We start from the raw sequence: 14,418 nt of genomic DNA on the forward strand, positions 1-14,418 counted from the left end.
CCGCGCTGCGCGCCCCGGCGGCCGAGCCGCCACCCGCTCCCCGCCCCAGGCTGACACCCGCGAGAAAGCCCCCGGCCGCCTTCCCTTAAACAACGAATTCACGTGCAGAAAGAGCCTTCCGTCCGTGACCCGGTAGCTCCGGCAGACACGAGCGCTAGAGCTGCTGCAGAACCGAGCCCGCACGACCGGCTGTCCCCAGTGCCGGCCCGGGCCCCTCTGCGGTCCCAGGAGTCAGTTCAGCTCCCCAGAGCTGAGAATTACCAACTTTGGCTGAGGCTGGTTTCACACCGTGTTAGTGAGCTGGAGTGGCTCATGAGGGCTCCGATCAGTCTTAAAACCACAGCTAGCACTGGAGAGCAGCAAACACCCTGGGCTTCTGCCCCATCCCACAAGTGGAGAGGGACACTGAGGCTCCAGCCCCAGAAGGCCAGTTGTTCCTCCTTCTCCTGCGCAGTCTGTGGCAAAGCAGCAGCTACCCGATGCTGAGGTTGCAGACAGGACAAGGGGCAAGGTAAGAGCAAGATTAAAAAAAAAAAAAATTTAAAAAAAAAAATCCCCCCCAAAAGAGAGCCCCTCTCCTTATTCTAATCTCTAATTTGGAAATGGGGAAGAGTCAAGGAGGGGAAAGGCAAACCAGCAAGCACAATACCCTCCTTTCCTGCAGAGAGGATGTTTATTATAAAGTTTGTGCAATATAGATGTTTTTAATTATTAGCCCTGCACCCTCAGGGAAATGAGGAAAAAAAAAGTCACATCAGTGTAAAAATACATGGAATTTGAACTGATTTTTGCATTAGCTCAGTCTCTGCCCATTTTCCTACACAGGATTAGTTTTCCTCATCATTCATAACTTGCATTTAGTGACTGGTTTTCTCATTCACACCCTGCTCTCTCCCAGACCCTGGCAAACTAAACGCAAGAACCTGCTTTGTGGAGCTCTGACCACAGAAGTGCGAGGTCTTTGGAATAACTGCTTTTGATTACATGCAGTAATTTTTAGAGATGTGATGTATTTATGGAAACATGGATGGTATTTAGCCTTAAGTAAAATTATGATTACTTATTATTGAACAAGAGTAGGAGATTTCTCTGTTTTTCCTCTTTCAATCCTGTGGCTGGGAAGACATCGTTAAAGCACTTGAACTTTTTGACACAAACAATTTATCACTGTAAATAAAAATAGACTTGTGGGTGAAATTGGGAAGTATGCTAAAGGGAGGAGAACAGTTGTCAAGAGTTGACACCCTGCCCAGACACCACGATGATCCATCTCTCCCCGCCCCAGCCTCTCCTCAGAAAGTCTGTTGGTCTCTGCAAGGATGCAGGGATACTGCTCCAAGCACAGGGCCGCCACACAGAAAGGCAGCAACCACTGCTGCCACGTCATATATGCTCCAAGAGCTGGCTCAGGCTCCTCCAACAAAAAACGTCTAGGCTGTGGATGCCAGCAGCACCCCATAAGACACACGCGAGCAGGCTGGTGCCTACCAAGACAGAGATGGCTCACGCAAAAGCAGAGCTCTGGGGACCTGGGCAAACCGCAGCACCTCCAGACTTTGGAAACTTCTGCTTCCAGGCAGCAGCTGGCACTGCAGGAGGTTGTAATTTGGGATTTGGAGCCTAGCACTCTGAACCTCACTTGAGGTGCATGATGCTTTTCTGGTGCTTTCACTCCCCCGTGTTTATCTCCTCAGTGCAACGCAAGCAGCCTCCTTTCAAAGCTCTAACTTCACTGCGTCCAATTAACTCTGACATGGGTAAGTACTGTGATCCCCTGTGCCAGGGGACCAGAGGAGCATCACAACCCCCAGCCTAGAGCATCTTACTTAAACACCAACAACCTTCTCCCTCAACTCCATGTCATTATCTGGTTCAGCAGGGGCCCTCTGTGGGGACATACCACCTTGTGCCTATGGGACAACTGTATGCCCCTCTCCTGCTCTGTCTATGTAGTGTTGCTGCAGCCACTGGGGTTGCTAGGATTATTATTGATTTCTGGCTTTTATCACAGCTTCCTCTCTGGGACTGTTTAAGAGGGAATCTCCTCCGCATGTTTCTGTAGCTCTTCCTTTATTTGCAGCTGCAAGTGGTGGGAGGGAAGCCTGCCAGGCCCAGAAGTTACTGGAAGGCCTAGCACATCCACAGAGTACCACCCTCAAATAATGTTTTCTGCCGAAGGAAACCTGTCACAGGCTGTTCTCCTTAGAGGAAGATCTTCCATGGGGGAAGAGGGTAGTGGGGAGGAGAGCTCACCTTTCCTCCCACATTCAGTAAGTACAGAAGTGCCCTGCACATGCACAAAAGCACATTTAGAGGATGCTAGGAGGCCTATTTCAACCTACCACTCCTCCTGTCAGCACAGCATTGACCATCAGCATCCCACCCTGTCCCTCTTTTTCAATAAGGCAATGGGGTAGGGGCAGAGAGAGGCCTGCAGCGGCTGCTTGGTGCCTATGCCTGTTCTGTCTACTTGCCCACAAGTGCAGTCTCACAAAAAAAAAAAAAAAGAAAAAAGGATGCTTGTCATGGAGATGTGTGTAAAATGGCTCTTCTAGAAGCCAGTGTAGGAATTTTTGGTAGCTGAGGGGAAAGGAGACAGAAGCAAGTACCCAACCCCAAACACTAATGTGCCCCTTTCCCTCTAGCATCCCATAGTTTGGCAGAATTACGACACACCCTGGTTTCGTGACTTGTGAGAACAACTGAAAAGAAAGCCTCCCAAGAAGAGCACCAATGTGCCACAGAAAGGGTGAAGGTTTGGGCAATACATAGTTTCCACGGCTTAGCAAATTGGCAGCTCATATTACCAGTCTGAGGGAGAACACAGAAATGGGACCAGCAAAAATATGAAATGCACACAGAGATAAAACTAACACTGAACAGGTTTGGGGTTTGGTTTTTTGGAACATGTGTTCACCAGTGTGAAAGCAAAGGTTGAGGAGTTAAGAAGCTTTCCATAATCACACCACCCCAGGACTCTTGGGGAAGGGAGAAGAAACTTTCAGCTCCTTAAACCACTGGAGCAAAGACCACAAAAAGGTTGGCCTTTCCTGGCACGTTCACCCTCAGCTGAGCTAGGATTTTGCAAAGGATTTCTTCTAGCCTGTTCTTATTTTCTGTTGTTATAAGAGATCCCTATTTTTCCTGCCAGAAACTGCAAGCCTTATTTGGAAAGCAACCCAAGTATGTTCCAAAGAGTGTGTGCTGTGAGTTTATTTCCTGTTAAATATAACTCCAGATTTCTAAAACTGTACAAGTAAGCATCCTTTTTGTACTCTGGGTGCTTATCCCACACACTGAAGTCAGAGAACACCACAAAAGAACTGCCCCTGAAAGTATCCATTTCAACACATCCCTCACCAGTGGCATAAAGAGAAAAGGGGTGGGGGAATATTTTGGATCGTACTAGAGAAAGAAGTGGAAGAGGATTCAGGACGCAGGGCAACTTGTATGCCAGCGAGTACTTGGGTTCTCAGCCAAAGCAAGCAAGATATGCCCCTCAGCTCTAAAGCTATCACTATGGCTTGCCAAGGGATCTTCCAATAGAATGTTTTTATTTCTACAGGAAAAGCTCCATTAAATTGAAATTAAGGGTCAAATTATATAGATCCTTCTGCTAAGAGAATGAAAAAACTTTCATCATAAAAAAGGACTGAACTTGAGTCCATGTTGCTTATGTCTCAGTGACTCTGAGACCAGATTTTCTTTATTTGCCACAAGGAAAGAAACGTCCAGGGATGTGCAAGTCAGGCACCTCTCTTCCCCATTCACACATCAGTACTAGGAAGAAATGATTCTGTAGGCTAAATTCTGCCCCTCGGCTGTAGTTAATGCAAGCCCACCATCTTCAGAGGCCCACTGTAAGTACCCAAGTAGAGAACTGCTGGTAGGAAGAGAAAAGTCTACATGAGCCTATATGCTAATCCCAACTCAAACCACTTAGTCACGTTGTGAAGATGGGAGGAAAGTGGAAGGAAGATAAACAACTGCATGTGTTGTCTCACGTGAGACCTAGGTGGTATAAATAAGGGGTCCCAGGGGAGTGCAACATGACTCGCCTTTCTCCTGATAAACCTACATTGTTTATTGAGGGCAATTCTCTTGCACAAGCAGAAGAGCTGACCAGATATTGAAGGAAGGTGACTAACCTCAGCAGGCCTCTCAGGCCAAATGGTTGTTTAAAAGACTTATTTATTTCCTGGGCACCCTGACAATAAAATTATGCAACTGTCAGCTAGCAAACAATATATACACTGCCCTTCCTAGACTATCACAAGGTGCTCTATAAAAAGGGGCAAACAAAATAGGTAGGAACAACAGGAGCAACTTACTGGTGTGGACAGAGTTCTAGCATGAACAAGTAGCTTCAAGCCCTCTGACTGTAGAGAGAGGAAAAGCTGCTAGTTAAAATGTAGATATGCATGTTTTACACAGGGACACTGTGAGAAAACTAGATTTACTTGTTAATGTAGACAAACCAGTCGAGAGACTTAAGCTCTACTCTTAGTTTTGCTGCTGATGTAGTGAATTGACCGGTGAAATTCTCTCGGTTGCCCTGACTGTGCACACACAGCGGTCTTGGGTTACTCTGTGGACTCATTATTTCATTTCAGGTTGTTCAGAACGCTGTGAACCTTGGATGCCAGGTGCTATGACAAAACAAATGCCATTTCAGAGATGAGGAAGAAAGTCAATGGACAGTTTAATAAAATCAATCCAAAAGCAAAGCAAAAGGAAGCCACAGAGGACAGGCCAGAGTCCGTCCTTTCACTTGCACTGGGAGAGAAATCTGGTTATTTAACACAAAGTTGGCTTTCAGGAGAAGTTAGGGTTTCAAATAACCAAGATAAAATGGAATAGATAAAATGGAATGAGATGAAAACAGAAGTAATACATTCAGACCAAGAATGATTGAGGTGAATTTCCCACCTATATTGCAGAGATGGTTATAGGCAAATTTAGGAATTGAAAAGGTTGTCAAAGTAGAAGCAAATTTCAGGTTCTTGGCCTTGGGGAGCCTTTGAAGAGGAATGAGGGACAAAGTGAAATAAAGTATCTTCCTGTGTTGTTTTACAGTTTCACAGTAAAGCAAAACACTGACTTGACTCAAGAATGGGAAAAGAGATTCAGAAAACAGATTCCCGATATATTGCCTGGAAAGTGGCAATAGCACAGAGTAGCAGAAGCGAAAGAAATCACAGAAATTCAGGACATCTGACAACAGGCTGCAGGTCCAAGTCTCTGGGGTCTCTAGTCCAACCTCCTGCTCAAAGCAGAGTCAGACCAGGGCATTCAGGGCTTTCTTCAGTCAAGTCCTGAAAACCTTCAAAGCTGCACAAACTTTCTGGGCAACCTATTCCAGTACCTGACTATCTTAACAGTGAAAACGGTTTCTTACTTGCACTCAGAACCTTTAATTTCAACTCTGTCTCTTTATGCTGATCTGAACTTGCAATGGTAAGTAATTTGCCACATGGAAAGAAATGGTGGTAATTTAAGTTACCACCACACTGTGTGCTCATCATACACAGGTGCTTTCAGAGTGGTGCTGCAGCACTGTTCTCTGTTCAACTTGCACTGCAGAAGAAAAAAATATCTTCCACAAATAATTAGCTGAGAGCTACTTCCCAAAGTCTGCTTGGATACTTGCAGTTAAATATCACAGTTACCCAAGAAGTGAGGATTGTGGAGATACTGCAGAACAAAGAACACACTATTTCCTTTATGTTCTGCAAAAGGAAACTTTCACTTCACCCTCCTTTGGCTACTGGGTTGGAGATCTTTTGTTTACCTTTTCAGTGTCTCTTGTTCCCTCTCCCTTGGCAATTGCAATATAAAATGAACACGTGGCAATTTTTTTTTTTTTTTTTTTTTTTTAAAAAAAACTATTTTGCCAAGAAGCTCTCATGCACTATGTATCACGTAGCTCGGAAAGGCAAGGGACTTGCAAGCCCTAAACTTACTCTTTTTCACATTAACTGTCATATATTTAGAAAGTTTGAAGCTGACTGCATCCCTTAGCTTTAACGTGTCACCATGCTCCCTAAGACCCTCCTACAGGTACTCTTAGGCTGATGTTTTTCAGGGCAGAATTTAAGGACCTGCTTATGGCAGTTCATAAAGACAACAACCACTTCTTTTCACAGAGACTCAATTAGGTAAATATATAGAGCAAATGAAAAAGAAAAATTAAGACAAGTGGCAAACTAAATGAGACGTCTCAAATGACATTTTTCAGGGGGGCAGGGGGACAATTTGCAACTTGAGCATGGAAACTGTAAATAGATATTTATTTTTGTCTGTTTTGTTTGATTTTTTTTTTTTTTAAATCTTGCTTAGCTACTTTGATTCTAAGTATTGTACAGAAAAACCTAAGCAAGGTTGTTCACGGCTCCTTGAAAGATTTTAAAGATTCCTCAGTTACTAATGTTTATTGGATAACAAAGACTTAAGAAAATGCCAGAGCCCCATTTTTATAAACTTTGTGTGCTCTGGTATGTTTTCCTCCAAGTTCCAGTTCTCCAAGTCACATGGCTTCACAAGACTCTCCAATTTTGTAGATTTTTTTTTTCTTTATTTCTATCTTTCAGTTACAATAAGCAGTTTGAAAATATAACCCAGAAAAGTTAGCATTATTGTGACAAACAAAAACCTCAAAAGAATAAAATAATTAAACTTGTAGGGAGGCTAGTGCTTTGTTTGGAGAGGGAAGGAACAATTTAAAATTGGAAAAAAAAATTCTTCAGTTTGGCAACAATTCCTCTGAAAAGGCATTAAAGTAAATATCTGATTCCAACCGCCACTTTTTAAAAGCGATGATAGGACCCTCGCTATTTAAGCACAGCCTTCCCTTTGTCCTATTCATAGCACATGCAACAGGGGCTCAACATATCCACAGACAATCACTAATTCCTAATCTCACTAGGCCAAGCAAAAGGCTCTTCATGCGTTAGACAGAATTACATCACTGTGATCTAAACTGACAGTGAAAAAACCAGACAGTCTTCTCTTCCAAATCTGCAAGGCCACTCTAAGCCTGCTATGAAAGAAGAGAGAGAAAGCGAGCGCAAGAACTCAGAGTAAAACTATTTCCACTAATTGTTACAAATAATATTATTTTACGCTTAAAACCTCTTTTCAAAACTGAATCACTTCCAGTACCACCCTGGTCATCTTTGGGCTGAACTAGAAGGGTACATGTGCTATTTTAGGTACAATTTTTTTGCTTTGATACCTTATGCTGTACAGTCCTCCACCCACATATTGTTATTGTCTTTTGGATTAACAGAATAGTGCCCTGAGCAATACAAGTTTTCAAATAAAATAGAGGGGTTAACATTTCTTAGATTTCCAAGACCTTCTAAACGTCTCTAAATACTCACTGCTTGCTCTCATTTTTAGCCACAACTCTGCCACAGTCAACAGAGCCATCAACTCAGTATTTTAATTTCATGAAACTATTTATAAGAGCAGGTGTAGAACTTTACTTTTACATTTCCTCAATGCTACTTAAGCAACTCTACTTTTAAGGAACAGTCACATATCTACAACTTGCTATTCTCCAGAGATTTCAAGGGTCCTTGTAAGACCACGTGCCTAAATCCCAGCAGGCTATACCAACTGCTGAAGTACTCATTTTGAAAACAAAAGCATATGCAATAACAGGCCAACCATAACATAGCCCCATCCGTACTCTCACCCTGCTTGCTCTGAGTTGTTCTTCTCAGCTTTCCTTTCAACTGCTCCAACACAGGTTTACATTCAGCTTTATCACTTGAACAGAGATAACAGCAAACTTACTTTCTACCGTGCAATGGAAACAGTCAGGGCCTGGTTTACAAAGAGCAGAGCCCTGCTCCCCTCTCTGGGAAGGGCAGGGGAGGTCAGACAGCCCACACAGCCTCCAGTGCCCTCCAGAGAGACACAAACAACTACCACTCCTCAACCAAGGCTGCAGCTGGGGCAAGCAGCAACAAGTCCATCTCGATCACTCCTGGCCTCTCGCCCCACTGGGACTTTCTCTGGCTTTGCCTCTGTCCCTGCCAGTGGGGAAATCTTCCTTGCATCAACTCTGACCCTTACTCTCTTCCTTTTTCCTAACTTGACCCATGTATCCATCCCATGCCCGATGTCCATGTTCCTGCCACACAGCCTGGCCTAGGCTTTGTTTGTCACTCATCTTTGGCAAATATCCAGTTTATTTTGTGAAATATCCAGTTTAATTCTCAATGCCAAAAACACAGGGATGGACAGAAACACAGTACCAGAAACAACAGGAAGAGAACCAGCAAGTCTGCAGGTGGTACCACCTGAATTGAGCAACAGACATCAAAGTGTTCAGCGTTCCTCTAGAAAAAGGTCTTTACCGATTTTTCAGACAACCCACTGCAAAACCTTTGAATTACCAGACAACTAAAACCAGTGGGTGTGGGGGGAAAAGGCACACGGGAGTGATGCCCATGCTACGTGCCGATACTCTAAACCAAGCCTGACGTTTGAATGATGCAAGAAGATTATTCCAGTTATCCAATCCCCAATGAAAAATATACTAGAGATTAGTTTTATGAAAGCTAGCCATACCCGCCTCATGTTATTTACTGTGAGATATGACACTGGTAACCTTCCTTTAAAACCAGAGTCCTGATATGTGTGGGTCAGACAGCATTTTTATGGGCTTTGACAGAGACCCCAACAAGCAATTACCAGCTAAATAACACAGGGACAAGGCTGTGTCCTGCCACCTCCAAGTTGAATAGTAATAGTCAAAACACTACAGGGTTCCAAGTCTTTCCTCCTTAAAATCCAGTTAGTTGTTGGGATATCGGACTACTAAATACATAGCTACAGCACGAGTATCAACTGTTGTGATATCAGCACTTGCTTCCAGAAATTTTCAGTCACAGGTATTTCCTGTACAGATAAAAGGTATGGTGTACACACAAGTTATATGCGTGGATGCTTTTACCAGAATCACCCTGATTGGTGACATATGTTTATACGCAAGTCACTTGTGGAATTCTGTTTGTTGGTTTTGGGGTTTTTGTTTGTTTGGGTGTTAGTTTTCTTTTCTTCCATTAATGCAAAATAAATCTATCAGTTCCATCCCCAAACTTTTCCCAAATCGTTCTCTCTCATCAGTGAAAAATCTTTAGAAAAGATGACAAAACTGCTGCTGGAAAACAGTTCCAGACACTGTGCTGCTGAGTGTAAGAGAATCTGGTACTACTTCCATTTTGCGTCAACAAGTAAATCCATTTTACTTTACAATTAAATTAAACAGCGTCATTTAAGGGAGGTCGCATGAATATTACTGTGCTATTCAATCCTCTCAAAGGCAAAACCTTTCCTGTGAATCATCATTTCTTGGTGTCTTACAGCTACTGAACCAATCCCTTCCCTTCTTCCAGTGCTGTTTTTCCATTGAAGTTAAACTCATTATGATTTCCTCTAACCGAGCCTTTTGTGGCCCATCTTTTCTCTCAGGTTTCTCCCTGTTTTTTCTGCCAGCTGCTTTGCAAGCACCTCTTTTGTGACTCTAGCTGGACATAGCTCCTTGCCTCAACCCTTGCTCCTCACAAAAGAGTGACATGCTTCCGTCGCTGCCTCAGCAACACAGCCAGCTTCTGCCATACGGGCAGCTGTGACCAAGGTCAGCCCTCCGCACCCGCACGGCCGCTGGACCGAGACTGCCCTGCTCCACCCACCTGCCCCTTGGGCTCCGCTCAGGAACCTGCTCCTGGCACTGGGGCCAGGTACTGCTCCTGTCAGGGCCAGAAGTTTCTTCCCAAGTCCAACAATTGCCAAAAGTGCAATTAAAGAGACTTCACTGAGGCGAGAGCATTGCTAGGACTGTAAGTGTAGTGACAAGTTCCACCCCTGCCACCCCCCAAATCTAAATACCACTACCATTTTGCTTTATTTAGAGTAGTAAGCAGAAATCCAACTGGCTTTCTTACATACAAACACATACATAAATGCACCCCCTGCCTTCTTTGCAGAAGCTACCTATTTAGCCCTCCTCAAAACACAGGAATACACACAGGCACAAAATAAAGTCACAGTACACAGAGATTAAACCAAATGTTTTTTTGAATCAGCTGAAGTCAAGAAATTAGCGCTGTGAGGTATAAATGTACCTAAGTTATTTACATGCAAATGTATCTAGTAATAATTTGCAAAACAGTAGGTATCTTCAAGGCTTGAAAGATCTACCAGATGCAAGATTCAACAAAATTGAACCAGTTGTGAGAGACAAGTGATGTCTACCAGCAAGTTCAAAGAAAAGCATCTGTATTATATGGCAGCTGCTAGAAAGGATACTCGTATTTTTGAGAGACTGCTGGGAAAATACCAGAGCTTGTGTAGGTAGAAACACCAAAGATCACCTAAATGGTGGAAAAAAGAACCACTTTGGCTTTAACATATATAAGTTTCTTATGAAACAAAATAAACCCAAAACACTCATCACAGTCTGACTACCTTTCCTTGTTAGAATTAAAACCTTAAAAACATAAATCTTCTAGCAACCCAAAGTCTTCTATACATGTAAGATATTCTAAATAAAGAAGCTTTTCCCTCTGCTTTGGCTAGAACTTTTCCTCCTTGTTTATGATACATCTTTTTTCAAACTGACTCCCTAATTCTCTTCCACTGAAGTTACACCATGAGAGCTATGGGGCAACATGAGTTCACAGAAGAAAGATGGGGAAAAAGGTCACTAGAATTATTAGGCATGCAGGACTTTTCCATTTAAGATGGTAATGTAAATCACAAGATTTTAATAGCAGATTTTTAGGACATAAACAGTGTTTCTTTTAAAGCTAAAAGACAGATAAATATAAAGCCACATGCTGAATTCTCTCAGGTATAATTCCACACCCAGGATAAGCCTGTAACCCAAAATTATTCTTCTAAAACTAGTAATTTCTAAAATGAAAAGAGGTCTTGAAACAAGCCCTGAAGATGGGACACTAGACTCTTGCCTTAATTACCAGCCAAACACGAGCACCTGGGGTCCGGAGACCAGCTCTAGGTGTCTCTTGAGCTCCTCCACAATCCCTCCCCCAATAGGCCCTACTGACCAGGACCCTCCCTCCCACTCCAAATGCAGTCTCCCCGCCCACAATAAATACCACAGCCTCCTGGTAACATGGACTCCACTGGAATAGCTTCTAGACCAAAGCCCCAGGAAAAACAATAGGCAAAACAAAAAAAAACACCAGCAAACCCCACCACGCTACAGTGCAACCTAATGCTCTCTTCTTTCAAGGTTAGGGTAATTAGGAAGAGGAACAGAGGCCTAATCCTGCAGCTGGGTTTTACTTTCCTATCTCTTCTTTATCTGTTTTCATATTTTCATACAAATAACACCTACTTAATTCTTGCACAGACCCATATTGCAAAAGTTTTACAGGCCCTGGGTCTCTCAGTAACGTGCTCTTGGACAAGTTAGACTCATTACATCCTGGGTGAACATATCTTTCTCAGCTTACTTTAGAAACCCCTGCTGCAACTTCTTCAGCAGTGCATGTCTTTGTCAAGATTATAACAGCATTTCCATAAGGGTAATGCTACACAGAGGAGGCTATTATTGTGCTTGATCCACAGGGCACTAAAAGGCTTGTATTTCTTGTTACGGTGTCTTGCCAGGCTATGCTTGGGTGCCTACTCCTGCTAAGGATGAGACCGACTAATCTGTAACGTCTCTTTCTGGCGGCAAGGGAAGTGCGAAGGCAGTTTCCAGACCCTGTCTTTACTGCTTGCCAGTTTCAAAACACCCACGAGGACACTTGCCAGAGTCTTGCTATTTTGCTTTAAGGTTCATTTTATAAGCATAGGCCCGAGGATTTCCTTCTGTAGAATTCTTGAATACAAAACAAAGTTGAACCATTGTTGAGTGACTTTTTTTTTTTTTTTTTTTAAAGAGAAACAACATTTTCACATATATCTGATACTCTACAGAAACCCACGCCTCAAATTGTCAGACACCCTCCCAGTCATGGTGAATGAACTTTTTCAACCATGATCCATTGGAGTGACTTTTTTTTTTTTTTTTTTTAAAGAGAAACAACATTTTCACATATATCTGATACTCTACAGAAACCCACGCCTCAAATTGTCAGACACCCTCCCAGTCATGGTGAATGAACTTTTTCAACCACACACCCGCATTCAGTTTGAACACTCTGGACTGGTCTCAGTGCCACTGCTGACTACTCTAACCATTGGCCCAGTAGCGACCTGGGTGAATTACCCTAATTCTCACAGTAGCACAATCCTAAGGGCATTTGTACCAGCTTAACATGCTTCTACATGCAAAGGGAAGAGTATGTTTTGAGAAAGACAGTATCAGCTGAAATATTGCAACCGATAAAACATCCCAATTTTCTTTGAAAAGATGTGAACTGCACAGGCTGGCTTGTCTGGGATGGCTCTCCACACTGGTAACACCTACGAAACCCAAGGGTACAGATCTCTGTTCTAACAGACCATACAGTCTTCAGAAGCAGCTTAATGTGAACTGGAAAAAAGACTAGCTACTCGACTAAGGACAACTGCCCTTATCCTACCAAAAATAAGTTACTATTGTTACCATTATGCTACATAACATCCCCCCACCTCTTCCTTGATCATCCCAGTCTAGAGAAGTGAAACCAATGAAAAAGTGGGGAACATAAGAACCTTTAACACAATAACCTTTAACACATAAGAAGTAGCGTCATAATTTTTTCACCTTTTCAGGCAGAATTGGGGGAGAGTAGGTAAAGAAGACAACAAGAAATCAGCTTAACTTGCAATGAAGGAAGAGACAGAAGTATGTGTCACACTAGTGAAACACCAGAACAATTTAAGTAGGACAAACACAGAGCAATCTTTCTTAACCGCCTAGAAGCCACTTCGAAAACTGTCTTTTGAGAATGATCTAGGCTTACTATATCTTGCTGCAGTAGCAAAGCTCAGACTAGATGGTTACACTGCCTCTTCCACTCTACATTTACAGGCGTCCAGATATTGTTACCTCCACATCTAGCGAGAGCTTTTCCTGTGCCTGTCATTCTGATCTGTGAAAAGCTATACTACTGTGGACTTTTTTGGAAGGAAAAGGTTGGGGTTTTTTTTGTGGCTTGAGTATGTGGGTGGCCCTGCTGCATGAAAATCCACGTACAAACAGAAGACTGTTTTTTCTAACAGCTTAAATCTAAACAGGCAAAGGGTTGGAGATACAGAGCTTTAGCAGACACACAGCTACAAATTACATTACTGCTTCCTTTCCTGCCTTGCCTCTGATGTATATTGCTGTACCAGTGGGAGGGACATCCAATCCACCTATGAAACGATACCTGAAACACCACTTTCCAGTCTAGTTTGGAAATAAATATAAGCCATTATACTATCTGTTAAATTGTCTTCTAACTGAAAACAATTGTGTAGCATTTGGATAGCAACAGTAAGAAAAACGGAGTCTAAATCACTGGAGAGCAGCTTCACTTGCCTTACTAAACAGAAAACATACAATAAAGCAATACAGCACATATCAGCGTGCAGAATTTTCTCTGTCATTACACAACAGTATAGGAAAAGAACTGACTCCTTCAAACTTCTTGGGGCTGTGAACCTCTCTTAATTTTCACTTCCCAGCCACAGAGTTGTGAATTTGGATTCAAATTCTAAACTACAGCTGTGAATTCAAGGACCTTGGCTCACCTCATCAGTTATGAGTGAACTGCTGTTGCTATTACTAATGCTCCCAGCACGACCTGCTCTCTCGCGTCTCGTCTTTCAGTGGAAGGAATTGCTCTCGCCAGTTGGGAATTCTTCCTACTGTTTGGGGAAGGCCAGCATGGGAAGTGCAACTTATCATGTGTCAAGCCACTTTAGCTATAGGCAAGCTGTGCCCAAGGATCATGAACTCCCTGCACTTAACCCTCTTCAGTTCTGCTTGATTGCTGGATCACCCTGTTCTATAAATAACCTGCAATAAAACCATACTACAGGACTAGAGAGCAGTTCAATAAAGAGGCAGAATTTTCCCTCTATCACACAGAGGCAGCTGGCTCCACCTGAAGAGCTACAGGTGAGGCATAAACCCTTCTCCAGAGCAGCCCATGACCAGAGCCTCAGCTTTCGGGCCCACCAGTGGTGTGAGAAGAGACTATTACACTCAAGCTCAAACTCTAAGAGTCCGAAGCAGATCGGGCCTCGGGACATAGGTCGGGATCTACCACCAAGCCGAAGCGGGGGGGAAGGAGACCGCATCCGTGCTGTCACGGCTGGAGGCCTGCGAGCCCTCCTCAGACCCTCCCCTCAGGGGCGGCCCGGGAACAGCCCCGGCTGACTCGCGGGGCGTAGGGCGGCCGCCGCAGGGGGGGGAAGCGGGGCATGACTCATGTCTTTTGTCCACTCCCTGGCTGGCACCGG

At 43.5% G+C, this 14,418-nt stretch overlaps 1 protein-coding gene across 2 annotated transcripts in view; it reads right to left on the reverse strand.

Annotated features, from left to right (window-relative positions):
* The window catches only part of HDLBP (high density lipoprotein binding protein), a 42,075-nt gene that overhangs the window by 27,103 nt on the left and 554 nt on the right, over window positions 1-14,418 (reverse strand). The window lies entirely within an intron of this gene.

Source organism: Aptenodytes forsteri, unplaced genomic scaffold (genome assembly GCF_000699145.1).
Source record: "Aptenodytes forsteri isolate BGI_AS27 unplaced genomic scaffold, ASM69914v1 Scaffold647, whole genome shotgun sequence".
Classification (NCBI taxonomy): domain Eukaryota; kingdom Metazoa; phylum Chordata; class Aves; order Sphenisciformes; family Spheniscidae; genus Aptenodytes; species Aptenodytes forsteri.